Source organism: Schistocerca americana, chromosome 6 (assembly GCF_021461395.2).
Source record: "Schistocerca americana isolate TAMUIC-IGC-003095 chromosome 6, iqSchAmer2.1, whole genome shotgun sequence".
NCBI classification, from domain to species: Eukaryota; Metazoa; Arthropoda; class Insecta; order Orthoptera; family Acrididae; genus Schistocerca; species Schistocerca americana.
This window is the reverse complement of record NC_060124.1, coordinates 134,176,736-134,193,446: the sequence shown is the minus strand read 5'-3', so window position 1 is coordinate 134,193,446 and position 16,711 is coordinate 134,176,736.

The following is a 16,711-nucleotide window of genomic DNA, read 5'->3' as shown; positions in this document are numbered from 1 at the left end:
CAAATACATGTCCCACTGATGATGATGAGAATCCACATAAAAACTCAGCATCTTCCCGATTGTTCTGTGTACCCGTTCTGTCCTTCCATTAGCCTGTGGATGCAACGCGTTTGTCCTCAACTTCTTTACATTCAATAATTTACACAGTTCCTTCATTAAACCTGACATGAAGTTGGTCCCTTGGTCAGTAATTATTGTCTCTTGTACACCAAACTTCAAAATCCAGTTATTTACTAATGCTTGCATGACCATTGCTGCCTGTTGATTTAGTACAGCCATCATCTCCACACACCTTGAAAAACGGTCTATTATTGTCAGAGTGAATCTGTTCCCCAATGGTGTTTGCCTAAAAGGTCCTAAGACATCAGTCCCCAGAAAAGAAAATGGACATGTCGCTTCTGGTAATCATTGTAGCTGTATCTGTTTCCGAGTCAAATCTGCTCTGTGCACACACGGTATACAAATATTGACATACTGATCCACATCTCCTTTCCTACCTCTCCACCAATACCTCTCCGCCACTCTCCTATTTGTCACTCTACATCCTCCATGACCAGATAACACGTTATCATGTGCTTCCTTTAAAACCTCATCCCTCAACTTCGCTGGCACTACTACCCTTGGCCCTAACTTTGTTTCACTACACAGAAGACCTTCGTACACATTAAACTGTGGCTGTATCCAATACAATTTACAATCATTGTCTGCATCCTATAATTTTTCCCATACTGCTAGGTCATAACCTATGACTTCTACTTTCGCCACCTTCCTACTTAGTGCATCTGCATTACTGTGCTTCTTCTCAGGCTTGTGCCCCACCTCGTAGTAGAATTCACTAAGACTCACAGCCCATATAGCAAGTCTAGTGGACTGATCCTTCAACCCCAACAACCACTTCAATGCAGCATAATCTGTCACTACCCGAAATCTTCTCCCATATAAATAACATTTAAAATATGTGATTCCATAAATTATGCTAAGCGTCTCCCTCTCTGTTGTTGAGTAATTCCTCTCTGCTGCATTCAACTGCCTAGACGCATAGGCTACAGAATGTTCTTTCCCATCAAGAACACACCCTAATGCTTGATTTGATGCATCGCATGCTAGTATAAACTCCTTTTCAGCATCTAGAAACGCAAAAACCAGACTTAATGTTAACACTTCTTTCAGAATGTCACACACTTTCTGACACTCTTCTGTCCACTCAAATTTCACACACTTCCATAACAATCGCGTCAACGGCTGTGCTAAATCTGCAAAACCCTTCACAAACTTTCGATAGAAATTGTAAAGTCCGATGAATCACTGCACTTCCTTAACTGTTTTTGGTTCCCAAAAATCCCTTACAGCCTGTACCAACCTCATATCTATTCACACTTCGTACTTACTGATAATATGACCCAAATATTTTACTTCTTCTAAAGTGAAATGACACTTCTCCAGGCTCAATGTCAAACGAACTGCTCTTAACCTCATAAAGACTTCCCATAACCGCTGTCTATGTTGCTCCATGCTACTTGAAAACACTACAATGTCATCCAAATAGACAAGACACTGCCATGGTTTCAGAATCCTCAAGACACTGTCTAGCAACCTCTGAAACGTTGCTGGAGCATTTTTCAAACCAAATGGCATTCTGATGTACTGGTAATGGCCTCCAGGTGTAGAGAAAGCAGTTTTTGGATGATCCTCTGGAGCTACCTCCAACTATGATAACCACTTGTCAAATCCATCGTAGAAAAGTACTGGCACTGCCCTAAGTGATCCAAAGTTTCCGATATGTTTGGAATGGGGTATGCATCCATTACTATCTTATTACTGAGGTATCGGTAGTGACAACAGAACTTGTATTTCTTAGTTCCATCTGTAGATTTTTTAGGCACAACAAGAATGCCTGCTCCCCAGCAACTATTACTATGCTCTATAATACCGTCCAAAAGCTGCTGATCAATGAAATCCTCCACAATCGGCTACAAATACCTCGGTATTCTGTGTGGTTTACAGTAAACAGGTGCTTCATTCCATGTTGGTATCCTATGTTGAACTAATGGAGTTACTGGTAATGGCCCTTGTGGAAAAAACAAATCTTTAAATTCCCACAATAATTCTTCCATATGCTCTTTTTCTCCTCCTTTCAAATGCTTAATTTTATCACGCAATGTAGTTCTATTGGCAGTTAGTGGTTGATCGCTTCTCCTACCTCTCAAACACCAGTCTTCATCATCTGGCACATCTAAATTTGCTACTAAAACTCCTTTCCTCAAATTCGCATCTACAGCACTAAAATTATCCACATTCACTGGAACTACTCACCCGTCGTTCCCCTCCTGTACGCGTACAACACTACATTTCACAAAACAACCCAGTGAACCCAAAACTTCATTATCCTTCAATGGTTCAATAACACATACCATACCCACAGGTAGATGTGACTCCACACTTACCCAGAGCGACTTCATGATGCCACTAGACACACACTCATGTGAATTAAGCCTTAATGCTAATGTACGCAGCTCAATTGGTTTGTTCATTACGTAGAACGCCCCTCGCGACAGCTCTGCATTGACAACAGTTTCCCCTAGTGGAAATAACATTCCACCAAGTTGCACAGTTCGTTGTCCAAGGTCATGATGTTGATGCAAGAAATCTACTCCTAGAATCGTGTAGCCCTTGCTCACCCATGGTATAACCTCCATGCATGCATTAAATCGGACTTTCCCTATGCAAATGTCAACTGTCACTGACCCCAAAGGCATGACCTCCTTATCCCCCACTCCAGGCAACCTATGACATGGTGGGTCTAACTTCCTTTGTTCCATTATATCTTAGTAGCCACTGACACTTGCGCCCCTGTGTCCAACAAAATCTTAAACTTTTTAGTTCCTACGGATCCTGCCACTGAACATTCCACCTCTGCATATGTATTTGTAGCATTGAAACTAAACGGGAGCTCCCTTAGGTGGTTCTTGGGGTTCCTCTGCTGTTTAATGATTGTCCACCTCTCCTATCTCCACTTCTGCATCCTCCAAGCTGCTGATTTCCACCCCTTCCTCTATTCCTCGGTGACTGGGTACATTGCCTCTGCACATGTCCCCATACAACCACACTTATAACATTTTACACCTGCCATAAACAAAGTTTGCCTCTCATGTACTCCTGTTGCCAAGTCTATTTCCTCACATTGAATTGCCAGCTAAATGGCCGAATACAAATCTTTCGGAGTCCCTTCACACACTTTCCATGACATATGCACCGGTAACCCTCTCAAAAATATATCAAGTGCCCTTTGCTCGACCTCCTGCAACAACACTATTCGCTTCATTGCTCTGACCCAACTCATAAGTATACGCATTAATTTCCCTTACCCTGTCCACAAATTTCTCCACCATCTCCCCCTGTCTCTTTGTCATTGTACTTAACCTCTCCCTGAAGTACCGAGCGCTATTCTGCTTCTTGTACCTTTGTAAAAGCCCTTTCTTTAAATGCTTAAAATGTCCTACCTTCTGTTAAGTCCCATAGTGCCCAGAGCCATTTTGCCCTGCCTTCCTTAAGGCCTCAGAACACATTACATATGTTTTCGCTTCACCCAATAATCTAATCTTGGGTATATGTAACAACTGCTCGTCAGAGAAACCATTCAACACCGCTGAAGTCTCCAAGTCCTCCACAAATGAACACACATCATCAGATGCCTTGCCAGAAAATGGAATAATCAAACTTGCGGTGACTGGATCAATCTCCTGCACCCTAGGCAACAACGGCTGATCAGATGTGGTTTCCCACTCACTTCTAGATGTTAATTCATTTCTCAACTGCGTATTGTCTGCTGTGCTACTTTTTCCATCAAAATCCGCACGGCTTCTGGTTCTGGAACCCCTTACCTCCTTGACTCTGCCATTGTGTTGCTTTCATTCCCAGTTAGTTGTTTTGTTTCGGGATTAAGTACAAAAATAACCTGACTTCCTACAGCTCCATATCATCGCATTCAGTATCATCATACTGAAAGTAATTAAACGTCACAAAACAATGTTACTCCCTAAACATACTAGCACTTACTCTGACAACAAAAAATACTATGCCCACGTAAAACATCTACGATGTAGCTTTTGACACTTCATACTCAAAACGCAAACAAAAAAGAAAGAAAACGTCCAACACTCAAAAGAACAATTTTGACAGCACTCTCCACATCTTGGGACTGTACTGCAGGTGGTGGGCTCGAACATTGTACTGGACAGATGATGCCTGCTATTCTGACACCAAATGTTGTGGCATCAGACGCCAAATGTGGCGTATTGAAACGTGGCAAGAGCTTTCCATATGATTTATTTGCTTCCACTACAGTGCTCTGTTAACCTCAGTCTGCATCACAGGGTCCTGTAATGCTGAGGAAGCACCCCAGCGGCCGGACTTGTACGCCAGCTGCAGAGTTTCAATTATGTCAAGATGGCTGTGCCAGCAGCCGACTCAGCAGCCACCATCCCCATTGATTCCGTGCTGCTCCGCCGGGAGCCGTAGGCCAGCTCCACTGCGGCTTCTTCCTCATTGGCGTAGCTGAGAATGCGGCGGCAACGACCGCCCGCGTTCCGGTGTCCGAATCTGCAGTCCTCGCCTCGGAAGTCTCCAGCATGTGTGGGCGGCCGAGACAACTGCCCGCGATAGTGAGCCGAAGAGTGGCCCACTGCTGGCTGGCTGCGGTCCCTGCGTCAGCCTCAGAGGGTCGAAACAACAACCTGCCGAGGACTGGGACGCTGTCGCCCCATCTGTTGCTGCGTGTAGCCCATCGGTGTGACACGCCTCACTGTCCAGGAGAGCTGCCACACTTTAATGACTCTCGTTAGAAAACAACACCTATTTATACTCTGCTGCACACCTCTGTTTTGCTAATGCACCGCTTCACGTCATTTACGCATAACACTTATGTTGGCTAGTGGCCCTTTTCTGCCTGTGACTTGTGCCATGGAAACTGCTGTGTGCGCCCTCTCTGGCAGTTCTGTGCCCCTGTGGCCTCTATTTGCCTTCGCAACTGCTGGTATATGTAACTTATTGCAATCCGGCCTGCACCTGGCTGTAACTCATGCTCTGAATATCACACGAAACTAACTTTCCCTATCCTAAATGGTAGTGCCGCTACAGTATTCATTTTACCCTCCAACTATAATGAAAATTTATTTGGCTTTTTTCTGTACACATGAGATTTAAGTCACTGCATTTGAAACTGCCCTAAAACTCTTTCTGCATTACTTTGCTGTTCCAGTTTCATAATGCATACTGCAGCTATGAACCATGATGACAAACACATTAATACAAAAATGACTTTTATCAAATCTCTTTTATCATGGCAACAGTTCCTGAAAGTTGATCTACCTTTGAATGCACTTGCGTATGTAAATTAAACTCATCTGGCTCTTGAAGAGACAATGAGCAGAGATAAATTCAGTGGCTCTCTAATAAATTGGTCTCAGGCTTTATGTCTTCTGCTGCTCCTTTAATATTGATGATTAGGAACTTCAACAATAGCTACCCAGTGTTCAGTGGTACACTTACTCAGCCCTTGTGCTATGACTGATTGAAAACTTTTTGCCTACCATCAAGTAGGACTGAGTGGCACGAGGTTTATTTTGGAAATCAAACATAGTTTCAAAGAGAACTAAACAGAAGTTCTGGGTTAATTTTGCTTCACTGATATACAGAAAGATGTGAGGAAAATGATGCTTGTACACACTAAAAATGGAAGGGCCAAATACAGAAACAATGTGTTGCTCAAGGTCAGCTGGACATTCATGCTTCACAATAGTGGGAAGAACATTTCAGACATTGATGGTAGCAACCTCGGGAGGATGAACATTGGTTCAGGCAGTAATTGAGGTGTTCTCTTCAGTTTCATACAGTATTGCTGTATCAACTAGTTGCTGCAGTATCTCATTGGAGTTTGATATTTGCAATATTAAAATTGAGGTTATCTGTTTCTTGTTGCTCGAGATTAATTCTAGAAAAGATGACATCCAATGATGATAATAATAAAATTTCTTTGACATTAAATAAAAATTCAAACTCTTGAATAATACATTTTCAGAACACCATATGCATTATTCATCTGAATATGTCAGGTAAGAATACAAAAGTATCTCATTGCAAATAAATGTGTGTCTTTGAGAATTTTCAGAAGCTACCATTGTCCTTTGTATAATCTATGAGCAATCTGAAACAACTCAGGGTTTGTGATTTAATTTCTTTGTAAACAAAATTTTGTGTTACATCTAGCTTTCCTTTAAGAGGAGTAGGCCTATATATTTTCTGCATTTCTCATAAATTAGCTTGGTCTTTGAGTTCGATAACAACTATAATCAACATCACAATGTTTTAGGAAACTAGTAATTTTTACCAGAGGAGGAGGAGGAAACTAGTGTGTAACGTCCCGTCGACAACGAGGTCATTAGAGACGGAGCACAAGCTCGGATTAGGGAAGAATTGGGAAGAAAATTGGCCATGCCCTTTCAAAGGAACCATCCCAGCATTGGCCTGAAACCTAAATCAGGATGGCTGGAGACGGGTTTGAACCGTCGTCCTCCAGAATGCGAGTCCAGTGTGCTAACCACTGCGCCACCCCGCTCGGTTTTTACCAGAGGTTTTCGTGTTGCCTTAACAGAAATCTCATTTTGTGTACCTGCTTCTGTTGTTATAGGGAATTAGCAATGTTTTAGTGCTACAGATTAAAAGATAATCAGCAGGTTCAAATTAAAGTCCTTTTTCACTGCATTTTAATACATTGCTCCAGCCAAAATGCAGCCCCTCTGTGAATGCTATTCTCAAACATGCGATTAGTTGGGTGACATTTGTAAACAGCTGGAAATCACCCTGACTACTATCAAACAATTGACAGCTGCTACCAGTCAGTGTGTTGGAAGAGCTCCCAAGAGCTGTGTACCTGTGATATCAGTACCAGAGGCACCTCAAGTACTATCCTCTCCTGTGGATCCTTTCTCCTCTGCAGAAAGTACACGATCTGTCATTACCCGTCCACTTGGCTGCAAGTAGCATGTCAATGGTAGATCTAGGCATCCTGTGCAGGGAAGATGGGGACAAGGGAAGACTCAGAGTGTTGTACTGCTCCCACTAACAAACAAGTTTCATCGGGTGCTGCCTTTCACTGAAATTGAAACTGAGCCAATGGGACTCACAGCACCTGTTGTGGGGAAACCTGTTATGTCCAGTGTCAGGAGTAGACAAATACAGAAGGGTAGGGCTCTATTAATCGTCGGCAATTCGAATATATGGCAAACGATGGTACCTCTTAGGGAAATGGCAGAAAGGGACAGCAAAGGACACCAGGTGCACTCTGTGTGTATGCCTGGGTGCCTCATTCAACATGGTGAATGTTCTGGCGTAACCACAAGTGCCAGAATGAAGATGAAGAATGTAAGAGAAGAGATGGTGGCGAAACGACGTCAGCCAATGGTGCACTGATTAGGACTGCACCACAACAGGAGTGGCCTCTACAAGAGGCATGAACGTTGTAAATAGCAAAGGACTCTGATTTATGGTTCATGTCACCCATCACTTGCCGCAACGTTGTAAATTGAAAGCTAAGTACTGTCGATCTTCTTGTCCTTCTTGTCTTTCGCGAAAGCATTCATGAATAAAACATTCTCGGTTTTCAAGCCACATCAATTCAAATAAAATCCTCAAGCTTTCAATGACCATCTCAACCATTGTCATCAGGGCTGCTACGGTTTCTTGCTTATATAGGCATGATGACATCATCAGCAGCCAGTCAGATAGACCCAATGTGGCACACACGCGTAAGTCGACCCGGGCAGCTAGCGGAGCTATTGCCCATGGCAGCACCGGTACTTGAACGCCAACAGTTTCCACCACCCTGTACACGAGAAAGTGGTCCTGAACACGTTGGTTCATAGAGCCAAGATCATCTCTGATGATGACCACCTACAGTCTGAATTGCAGAACTTAAAACATGTTTTTGGGAAAAATGGATACAGCAAAAGAGACATCGCAAATGCTGTCAAGGGCCACCAACGAAAGACACCTGGTGAATCAGTAGAAGAGGCCAAACAGATTGCGTTCCTGCCATACTGTGGAGCAACTGGCAGCAAGTTAGGACGTCTGCTGCAGTAGCATGGGCTAAGACCAGTGTTCCAGCCTGCCCCCAAGATATGAGATATGTTGTGCCCTGTTAAAGACGACATTGCTCTTCAAGTGTCCAGTGTGTATGGTGTACCCTGTGAATGTGGCAGCATGTATATCGAACAAACAATTCACACAGTTGTGGAGCATTGTACTGAGCACAAGTGCCATATAAAACAAAGGGAGCTTGACAAGTTGGCCATAGCGGAGTATTGCCTAAAAAACGGACATAAAATACAGTTCAAAAATAAAAAAGTGTTGGCTCATACATCTACATACTAGGACTCCGTTATAAAGGAAGTGGCCGAGATTTGTTTAAACAACAACAATTTCAACAGAGACCAGGGGTACATACTCAGCAGGGTGCAGGGACTGGCGTTGGACATCAAAAGAAAGCAAAGAAGATGCACAACATGGAAGCGGCAGTTTCAAATGTGGCCCCTGCCCCTGGCACCACCAGATGTCACTGGTGCTGCCACGGGCAATAGCTCTGCTAGCTGCCCTGGTTGACTCAACTGCGTGCACCACATTGGCTGCTGATGCTGTCATCATGCCTATATAAGTGAGAAACCGTAGCAGCCCCGGCAGTCAGTGAACTCCTGACGACGATGGCAGAGATGGTCATCAAAAGCTTGAGGATGTTATCTGAATTGCTACAGCTTGAAAACCGAGAATGTTTTATTCGTCAATCTTCTTATTTGTAATAAAAACTATTAATGTGACTTGAATTGTTGTGTAGCATTCCGAGAATGCAACATCCTTAAGGCACGCTATACGAGACGAGTGGACAAGACCCCATAGTGATGAGGCTATTCCAAAGCTGTTGAGGGAACAGAGTGCAACCAAATGCAGATTGTGGTGCACATTGGAACAAATGAGATCTGTCATCTGGGCTCCAAAGTCTCTCTTGGGTCATTCCAGAAACTGGCAAAGAAGGTTGAGAAGACCAGCCTTGTGCATGGAGTTTCAATGAAGCTCACAATTTGCAGCATTGTTCCCAGAACTGATCATGGCCCTTTGGTTCTGAGTCGAGTGGAAGGACTGAACCAGAGACTTCAAAAGTTCTGTGAAAAGTTTTGCTGCAAATTCCTGGATTTGCATGACAGGGTTGAGAAATAGGTCAGGTGTGCACTACACTTGTAGCTGACTGTGTGTGGGGTGCAGACAAGGGTTTCTTAGGTTAGGTGACTCTCCATCCAATCCAGATAATGAGAGATGTAGGAAACCCACAAGTATCAGTGTAAGATTGAAAGAAATGCCTCCCACAGGTGAGAGTATTAAAATCCTAATGGTAAATTGCTGATACATTCACAACAAAATGCCAGAGTTTGAAGTGCTCATGAGAAGCAGTGAAGCTCACACAATACTAGGTACACAAAGCTAGTTGAACCTGAAATTGATATCAGTGAGACTTTTGGGGAAAATTTAAGTGTATATCAAAAGGATAGGTAAATGGGAAACGGGAGTGGTGCATTTGTTGCAGTAGATAAAAACTCAAATCCAATAAGATAGAAACTGAAGTTGGATGTCAGATTGTTTGGGCAAGACCCAGTATAAGGGGTCGACATAAAATGATAATTGGATTCTTCTGTTACCAAATAGACTCATCTTTTGATGTAACCAAGAACTTTACCTCAGTACGTAAGTTCTCCAATCATATTGTAATCATCAGTGGAGACTTTAATCATCCAACAATTAAATGGGAAAATTACAGTTTGGATAGCAGTGGGCATGGTAAGACATCCTGTGATTCTTCACTAAATGCCCTCTCTGAAAACTACCTAGAACAGATAGTTAGGAACCTGACTTGTGGTGGAAATACATTGGATCTAATGGCAACAAATAGACCTGACATTTTTGAGGATGTCCACACTGAAACTGGTCTCAGTGACTATGCCGCAGTTGTGCCAACAATGATTACCAAAGTACAAAGTACAACTAAAACAAGCAGAAACATATACATGTTCAGTAAACTAGATAAAAAAAACAGCAATGTCATATCTCAATGAAGAATTTGAAACTTTCAGCACTGGTCATGAGCATGTAGAGGAACTCTGGCTCAAGTTTAAAAGAATAGTTAACCATGCACTGGATAGATATGTACCCAGTAGAACAGTTCATAATGGGAGGGAACCTCCATGGTATATAGTCACTGTAAAGAAACTTCTAAAGAAACAGAGATTACTGTATAATAAGTGTAAAACAAATCATGGGGCTATAGATAGAGAGATGCTGAATGAAACATGTTTGGTTGTCAAGAGAGCAATGCTTGATGCCTTTAATGACCACAGTAGCAGAATATTGTCAAATGGCATTTCACAAAATTCAAAGAAATTCTGGTCATATGTAAAAGCTGGTAGTGGCACCAAAGTTAGTGTCCAGTCCATAGCGATTGAGACAGGAACTGAAGTTGAGGGTAGCAAAGTATAAGCTGAAATGCTTTACTCTGTTTTCAAATGTTCCTTAACAAAGGAAAACCCAGGATAATTGCCTCAATTGAATCCTTGCACCACTGGAAAGATGAATGAAATAAGTATAAATGTCAGTGGTTTGAGAAAAAGCTAAAATCATTAAAAGTGGACAAAGCTCCAGACCCCGATGGAATCCCTGTCAGATTCTATGCTGAATATGCAGCTGAGTTAGCCCCTCTTCCAACTTCAGTAACACTTCATTTATATGTTTTTCTCATGTATACATTTTTCTCACTTATACATTTTTTATTTTTTGTGTCCCGACGAAATATTCACAGTATGACTATTGCTGAGATAGTTCAGTATGCATCATGGGACCTGGACGAGGAAGAAACTGATAATAGGGCTGATACAGAAGGGCCTCAGTATTCCTCTGTGATGTTTAATGATGCAGTAAATGCATGAAATAATTAAACAATTTGTGACACGCCACAATGTTTCTGACAAAATAATGACAGAGTTATCCAGTTTTGAGGGTACAGTGTAGGCTATTGCCGCATCAAAGGAAAAACAAAAAAAATTACAGACTTTTTTTTGAAATGACGTTTTCTTCTGTGTAGAGATTTACATTTTTCTTTATATCTTTGTTAAGTATGGTACCTAGAAAGCTTATACAACGTCTTGCAGAATGTAACTTTTTTTTACTGGATTTTTCATTTGTGTTTACCAATTAATTTGATAGTATGGTGCTACATTTCATATGTACGTTTTTCACACTTTTACGTTTTTTTTGTGTAGCTCATTGAAAAACGTATAAATGAAGTTTTACTGTATAATCTATTGGAGATCCCTCAAACAAAAATCAGTTCCCAGTTCTTGGAAAAAAGGCACAGCTCACACCTGTCAAGGAGAAGGGTATTAGAAGTGATCCACAAAACTACTGTTCAATATCCTTGACATTAATTTGATGTAGAATCTTAAAACATATTCTGAGCTCAAACATAATGAGGTATCTTGAACAGAATGACCTCCTCAATGTCAACTAGCATGGTTTTTGAAAATATCTATCATGTGAAACCCAACTCGCACTTTTCTCACATGACATGCTGAAAGCTTTTGATCAAGACAACCAGGTAGATGTTGTGTTTCTCGATTTCAGAAAAGTGTTTGACTCAGTACCACATCTATGATTACTATCAAAAGTACAACCGTAAGAGGTGTCAAGTGAAATTTGTGACTGGCTTGAGAACTTTTTGGTAGGGAGGACACAACATGTTATCTTGGATGGAGAGTCATCGTCAGATGTAGAAGTAACTTCAGGTGTGCCTAGGAAAGTGTTGCTGTTCCCATTGAATATTAATGACCTTGTAGACAGTATTAATATAACCTCAAACATTTGGCAGATGATGCAGTTATCTATAATGAAATGTTGTCTGAATTAAACTGCATAAATATTCAGTCAAATCTTGATAAGATTTCAGATTCAGAGTGGTGCAAAGACTGGCAACTTGCTTTAAATGTTTAAGAAAGGAAAGCTGTGCACTTCACAAAATGAAAAACACATAGTACCCTATGACTATAATATCAATGAGTCACTGCTCGAATCAGCCAACCCATACAGATACATAGGTGTAGCACTTTGTAGGGATATGAAATACAATGACAACATGGACTCAGTCAAGGGGGAAAGCAGGTAGCAGATTTCGGTTTATTGCTGGAATATTGTGGAAGTGCAATCAGCTTACAAAGGAGATTGATTACAAATCACACATGTGGCAGGTTCTAGAGTATTGCTCAAGTGTATAGGACCTGTACAAGACAGGACTAACAGAGGGTATTGAATGTATATAGAGAAGGGCAGCATGAATAGTCATGGATTTGTTTGATCCATGGGAAAGTTTCATGGAGATACTGAAGAAACTGATCAGGCAGATTCTTGAAGATAGACATAAACAATTCTGACAAAGCCTACTAATAAAGTTTCAAGAACCACCTTTAAATGATGACTCTGGGAATATACTACAATCCCCTAGGCATCACTCACATAGGGATAAGATTAAAATAATTACAATTGCACAAAGGCATGTAGGCAATCATTCTTCCTATGCTCCATACATGGAAGGAATGAGAAGGAACCCTAATAACTGATACAATGGGGCTGTACATGGTGGTAGCCAGTCAAGGAATATTTTAGGGAATTGGTTTAAAAAATTTATTTCAAAGCCCAGTCAAATCTTTACAAGTGTTCTCCCCGAGTAACTTACACCATGCCTACGTGACACAAGTCACTGGTCTTTCAAAACCGAGGCAGTTCTGTCCAGTTAAAGCTACTGACAAGAGATGCCTTGAGCCCTCTGCTGAAACTGCTAGTGAATTCATGCCATTGGTTTTAGCCAATAGCGTGCACAGGATACCGATCACATGTGTGGACGCTGGAGTGTTTTGCGGAGCTGAACACAGTTGCTTCTCTCTCTTGTAATCCAGACCTCGAGCAAAACAGACGTCTTTTCGGAAGGTAGAGCCTCTGCCTCTGCTTTTCACGCCCGGCCACCAACGTAACTTAGCATGAACCACTTCCCATTCCATTGCCCATTTCAATTAATTGTTCGACCTCCAAGACTGGCCTAAACCTGGTAACTTCTAACCCTAGGCGCAACCCATGCATGCTGTACATTGAAATATATTCTCATTATTGTACCTAATTTCCTGTTTTATACATAAGATGATGTAACTTACCACACGAAAGCGTTGGTATGTTGATAGACACACAAACAAACACAAACATACACACAAAATTCAAGCTTTCGCAACCAACGGTTGCTTCATCAGGAAAGAGGGAAGCAGAGGGAAAGACGAAAGGATGTGGGTTTTAAGGGAGAGGGTAAGGAGTCATTCCAATCCCGGGAGCGGAAAGACTTACCTTAGGGGGAAAAAAGGACAGGTATACACTCGCGCACACGCACATATCGATCCGCACTTTCCCTCTATTATATTCATGTCATTAATTTCCTGTTTTGTCATTTAACAGCAGCCCTGGATGCCCAATCTCTAATCCTGACTGCTCGACCTCCTGCACCCTGTCGTCACGAGGCATATGTAACAACTGCCTGCCCCCCTTTCTCCAACTCTGTATACATTTACAATTGGTGCCAGAAGTGCCCTTATACTCTACATTTGGTATCAGAAGTGCCTGTATACTCTACATTTGGTGTCAGAATCACGATCCGATCCCACCGTTCGGTCCATAGGGTAGCCGTTTATTTTGGTCATGTTTGACGTTGTGTGGTCGGTCAATATTCGCCAGTGTTATTCCACTACAAGCCGAGCCTGGGTGCAGCGCGTCAGCTACAATGTCGTGCCAGATGCTGTGTCCACACATACCACCACTCGGGGCAAAGTCTACTTCCTGCCTCTCGCACATAGCCGCCGCACCAACACGTACACGCTGAGTACAGCTAGCCGTGCCCCACAGCGCACATGCGTACTGTGTGCACTCCGACCCCATTTGACGGTTGCAGCCAGCCCAGCTTCTCAGTAGCTGCCCGCTAACTCTGAGCCGGGCGCCGAGACGTGAAGAATATGTGCAATACGTCCGTGCCGTTCCCGTGGCTACACAAAGCACACGGGGACGCTATTCACCATTGGCACTGCTTTCCTGCTACTGTCGCTGCCCACCTGCTGCCCCGCGTTTGCCACCAGTCAGCCTCCCGCTGCCATCTGCGTTTGGGTCCTAGCATCAATGCCCGGGGTGTGTACCTTCAGCACCGTGCAGCCAGCTGCCCTGCCATCCACGCCTTTGCTACGCAAGTACCACATGCGTACAGCCACTGCACCACCACCGCCACTGTCTCTTCTGTACTGTGAGTGTTGATATGCACTGAGACCTTGCATCCATTTATCCAGAGAAGAACTTAGAGAAAATACACTTCCGTTGAACATGTGTACTGCCATAAATTTCTTGTCCTCGTTTTAAACTCTGTTGTCTTTGAGGTATGTTGTGCCTAGTTGTTGTGATGAGAAGTTTTTTAAGGTACATTTTTGATAGCTTTCACTTAATCTCCAGGGATGTGCAGCTTGCACAATGCGTTTGGTAACCACAGTGTCTCCCAGCTGTTCAAGGCCTTTTCTTCCACTTCATTTTCGTGTCATGATCAGCTCTTTTATTCTTTCATCTTTCCTATAAGCATATTTCTACACCCTATAATGAAAGAGCTATTTACAATTTGTACAGAAACCAGATGGCAGTTATAAGAGTTGAGGGGCATGAAAGGGAAGCAGTGGTTGGGAAGGGAGTGAGACAAGGTTGTAGCCTCTCCCCAATGTTATTCAATCTGTATATTGAGCAAGCAGTAAAGGAAACAAAAGAAAAATTCGGAGTAGGTATTAAAATCCATGGAGAAGAAATAAAAACTTTGAGGTTTGCTGATGACATTGTAATTCTGTCAGAGACAGCAAAGGGCTTGGAAGAGCAGTTGAATGGAATGGACAGTGTCTTGAAAGGAGGACATAAGATGAACATCAACAAAAGCAAAACAAGGATAATGGAATGTAGTCGAATTAAGTCGGGTGATGCTGAGGGAATTAGATTAGGAAATGAGACACTTAAAGTAGTAAAGGAGTTTTGCTATTTGGGGAGCAAAATAACTGATGATGGTCGAAGTAGAGAAGATATAAAATGTAGACTGGCAATGGCAAGGAAAGTGTTTCTGAAGAAGAGAAATTTGTTAACATCGAGTATAGATTTAACTGTCAGGAAGTCGTTTCTGAAAGTATTTGTATGGAGTGTAGCCATGTATGGAAGTGAAACATGGACGATAACTAGTTTGGACAAGAAGAGAATAGAAGCTTTATAAATGTGGTGCTACAGAAGAATGCTGAAGATTAGATGGGTAGATCACTTAACTAATGATGAAGTATTGAATAGAATTGGGGAGAAGAGGAGTTTGTGGCATAGCTTGACAAAAAGAAGGGACGGGTTAGTAGGACATGTTCTGAGGCATCAAGGGATCACAAATTTAGCATTGGAGGGCAGCATGGAGGGTAAAAATCATAGAGGGAGACCAAGAGATGAATACACTAAGCAGTTTCAGAAGGATGTGGGTTGCAGTAAGTACTGGGAGATGAAGACGCTTACACAGGATAGGGTAGCATGGAGAGCTGCATCAAACCAGTCTCAGGACTGAAGACCACAACAACAACAACATAATGAAAGTAGGATCCTTCATCTTGCTAAACAGATGTGAGCACTTTATGGGCTCTGTAACGCCCTGTGCCATCAAACCACATCTGCAAGGTTTCCGAAATCTTTGGTGCACAAAATCTTTTTACCTTGATGGGCAATCCCAGGCACAGATGCAAAATCAGCATTTAAGCCTTGTAAGAAAAGCGACAAGCTATTGGATTCTGATGGTCCTGGTGATGTCCGTTGTTTACTACTGGTACTAGGCGACTTTAGACCCCAAGTACATACACAGTCGTAATTACACGATTGGCACTTGTGTTGCCAAATCCGATAGGATGTTGTGAGACATGTCGGATTGCGGAACAAAAGGAATGAACTTTTTCTACCTTCTCCTTCTTTTCTTTCCCATCTCTCCGCATCCTCTTTCCTGACCATTTATTCTTTCTCTGTCCAAGCCTTCTGTTTTTCGTAAGTGGTAGTTCCTTAATTGATTAATTCAATGCATGAAGCTATGAAAGAGAATAGATCTGTTCTACCCCTGTAAGTTAATAAGAGAGGATAGATGACTTCCAGCTTTTATCTGCCAGAGGGCAGTGAAGTTTTGTTGATATGAAGATATGTGATACATTGTTTTATTGAGGTTATTTGTGAACAGGCAAGAGTTCCTGTGTGTGTTGTGGTAAGTGATGTTAAATGGTCTGTTTTATACTGACACCCCAGAGGTCAGAGCAGAATCGTTAGCCACGATTCATTTTACCATGCAGCGAGTTTTCAGTTGATACAAAGTTTTGGAGGTGTTTAAATTGCATGTTATGTTACTTGTGAACGCTTACTATAAGCAGAGCATTGTGCAAACACATGGACTGGCACAGCTGTCATCTTGCGATAAGCCAGTCATGCCCCCAAACACTACCACTTTTCTCCCTCTTCTTTGTCTGGTCTGTCATAAATTAAGTCTAATTTTCACTTGATT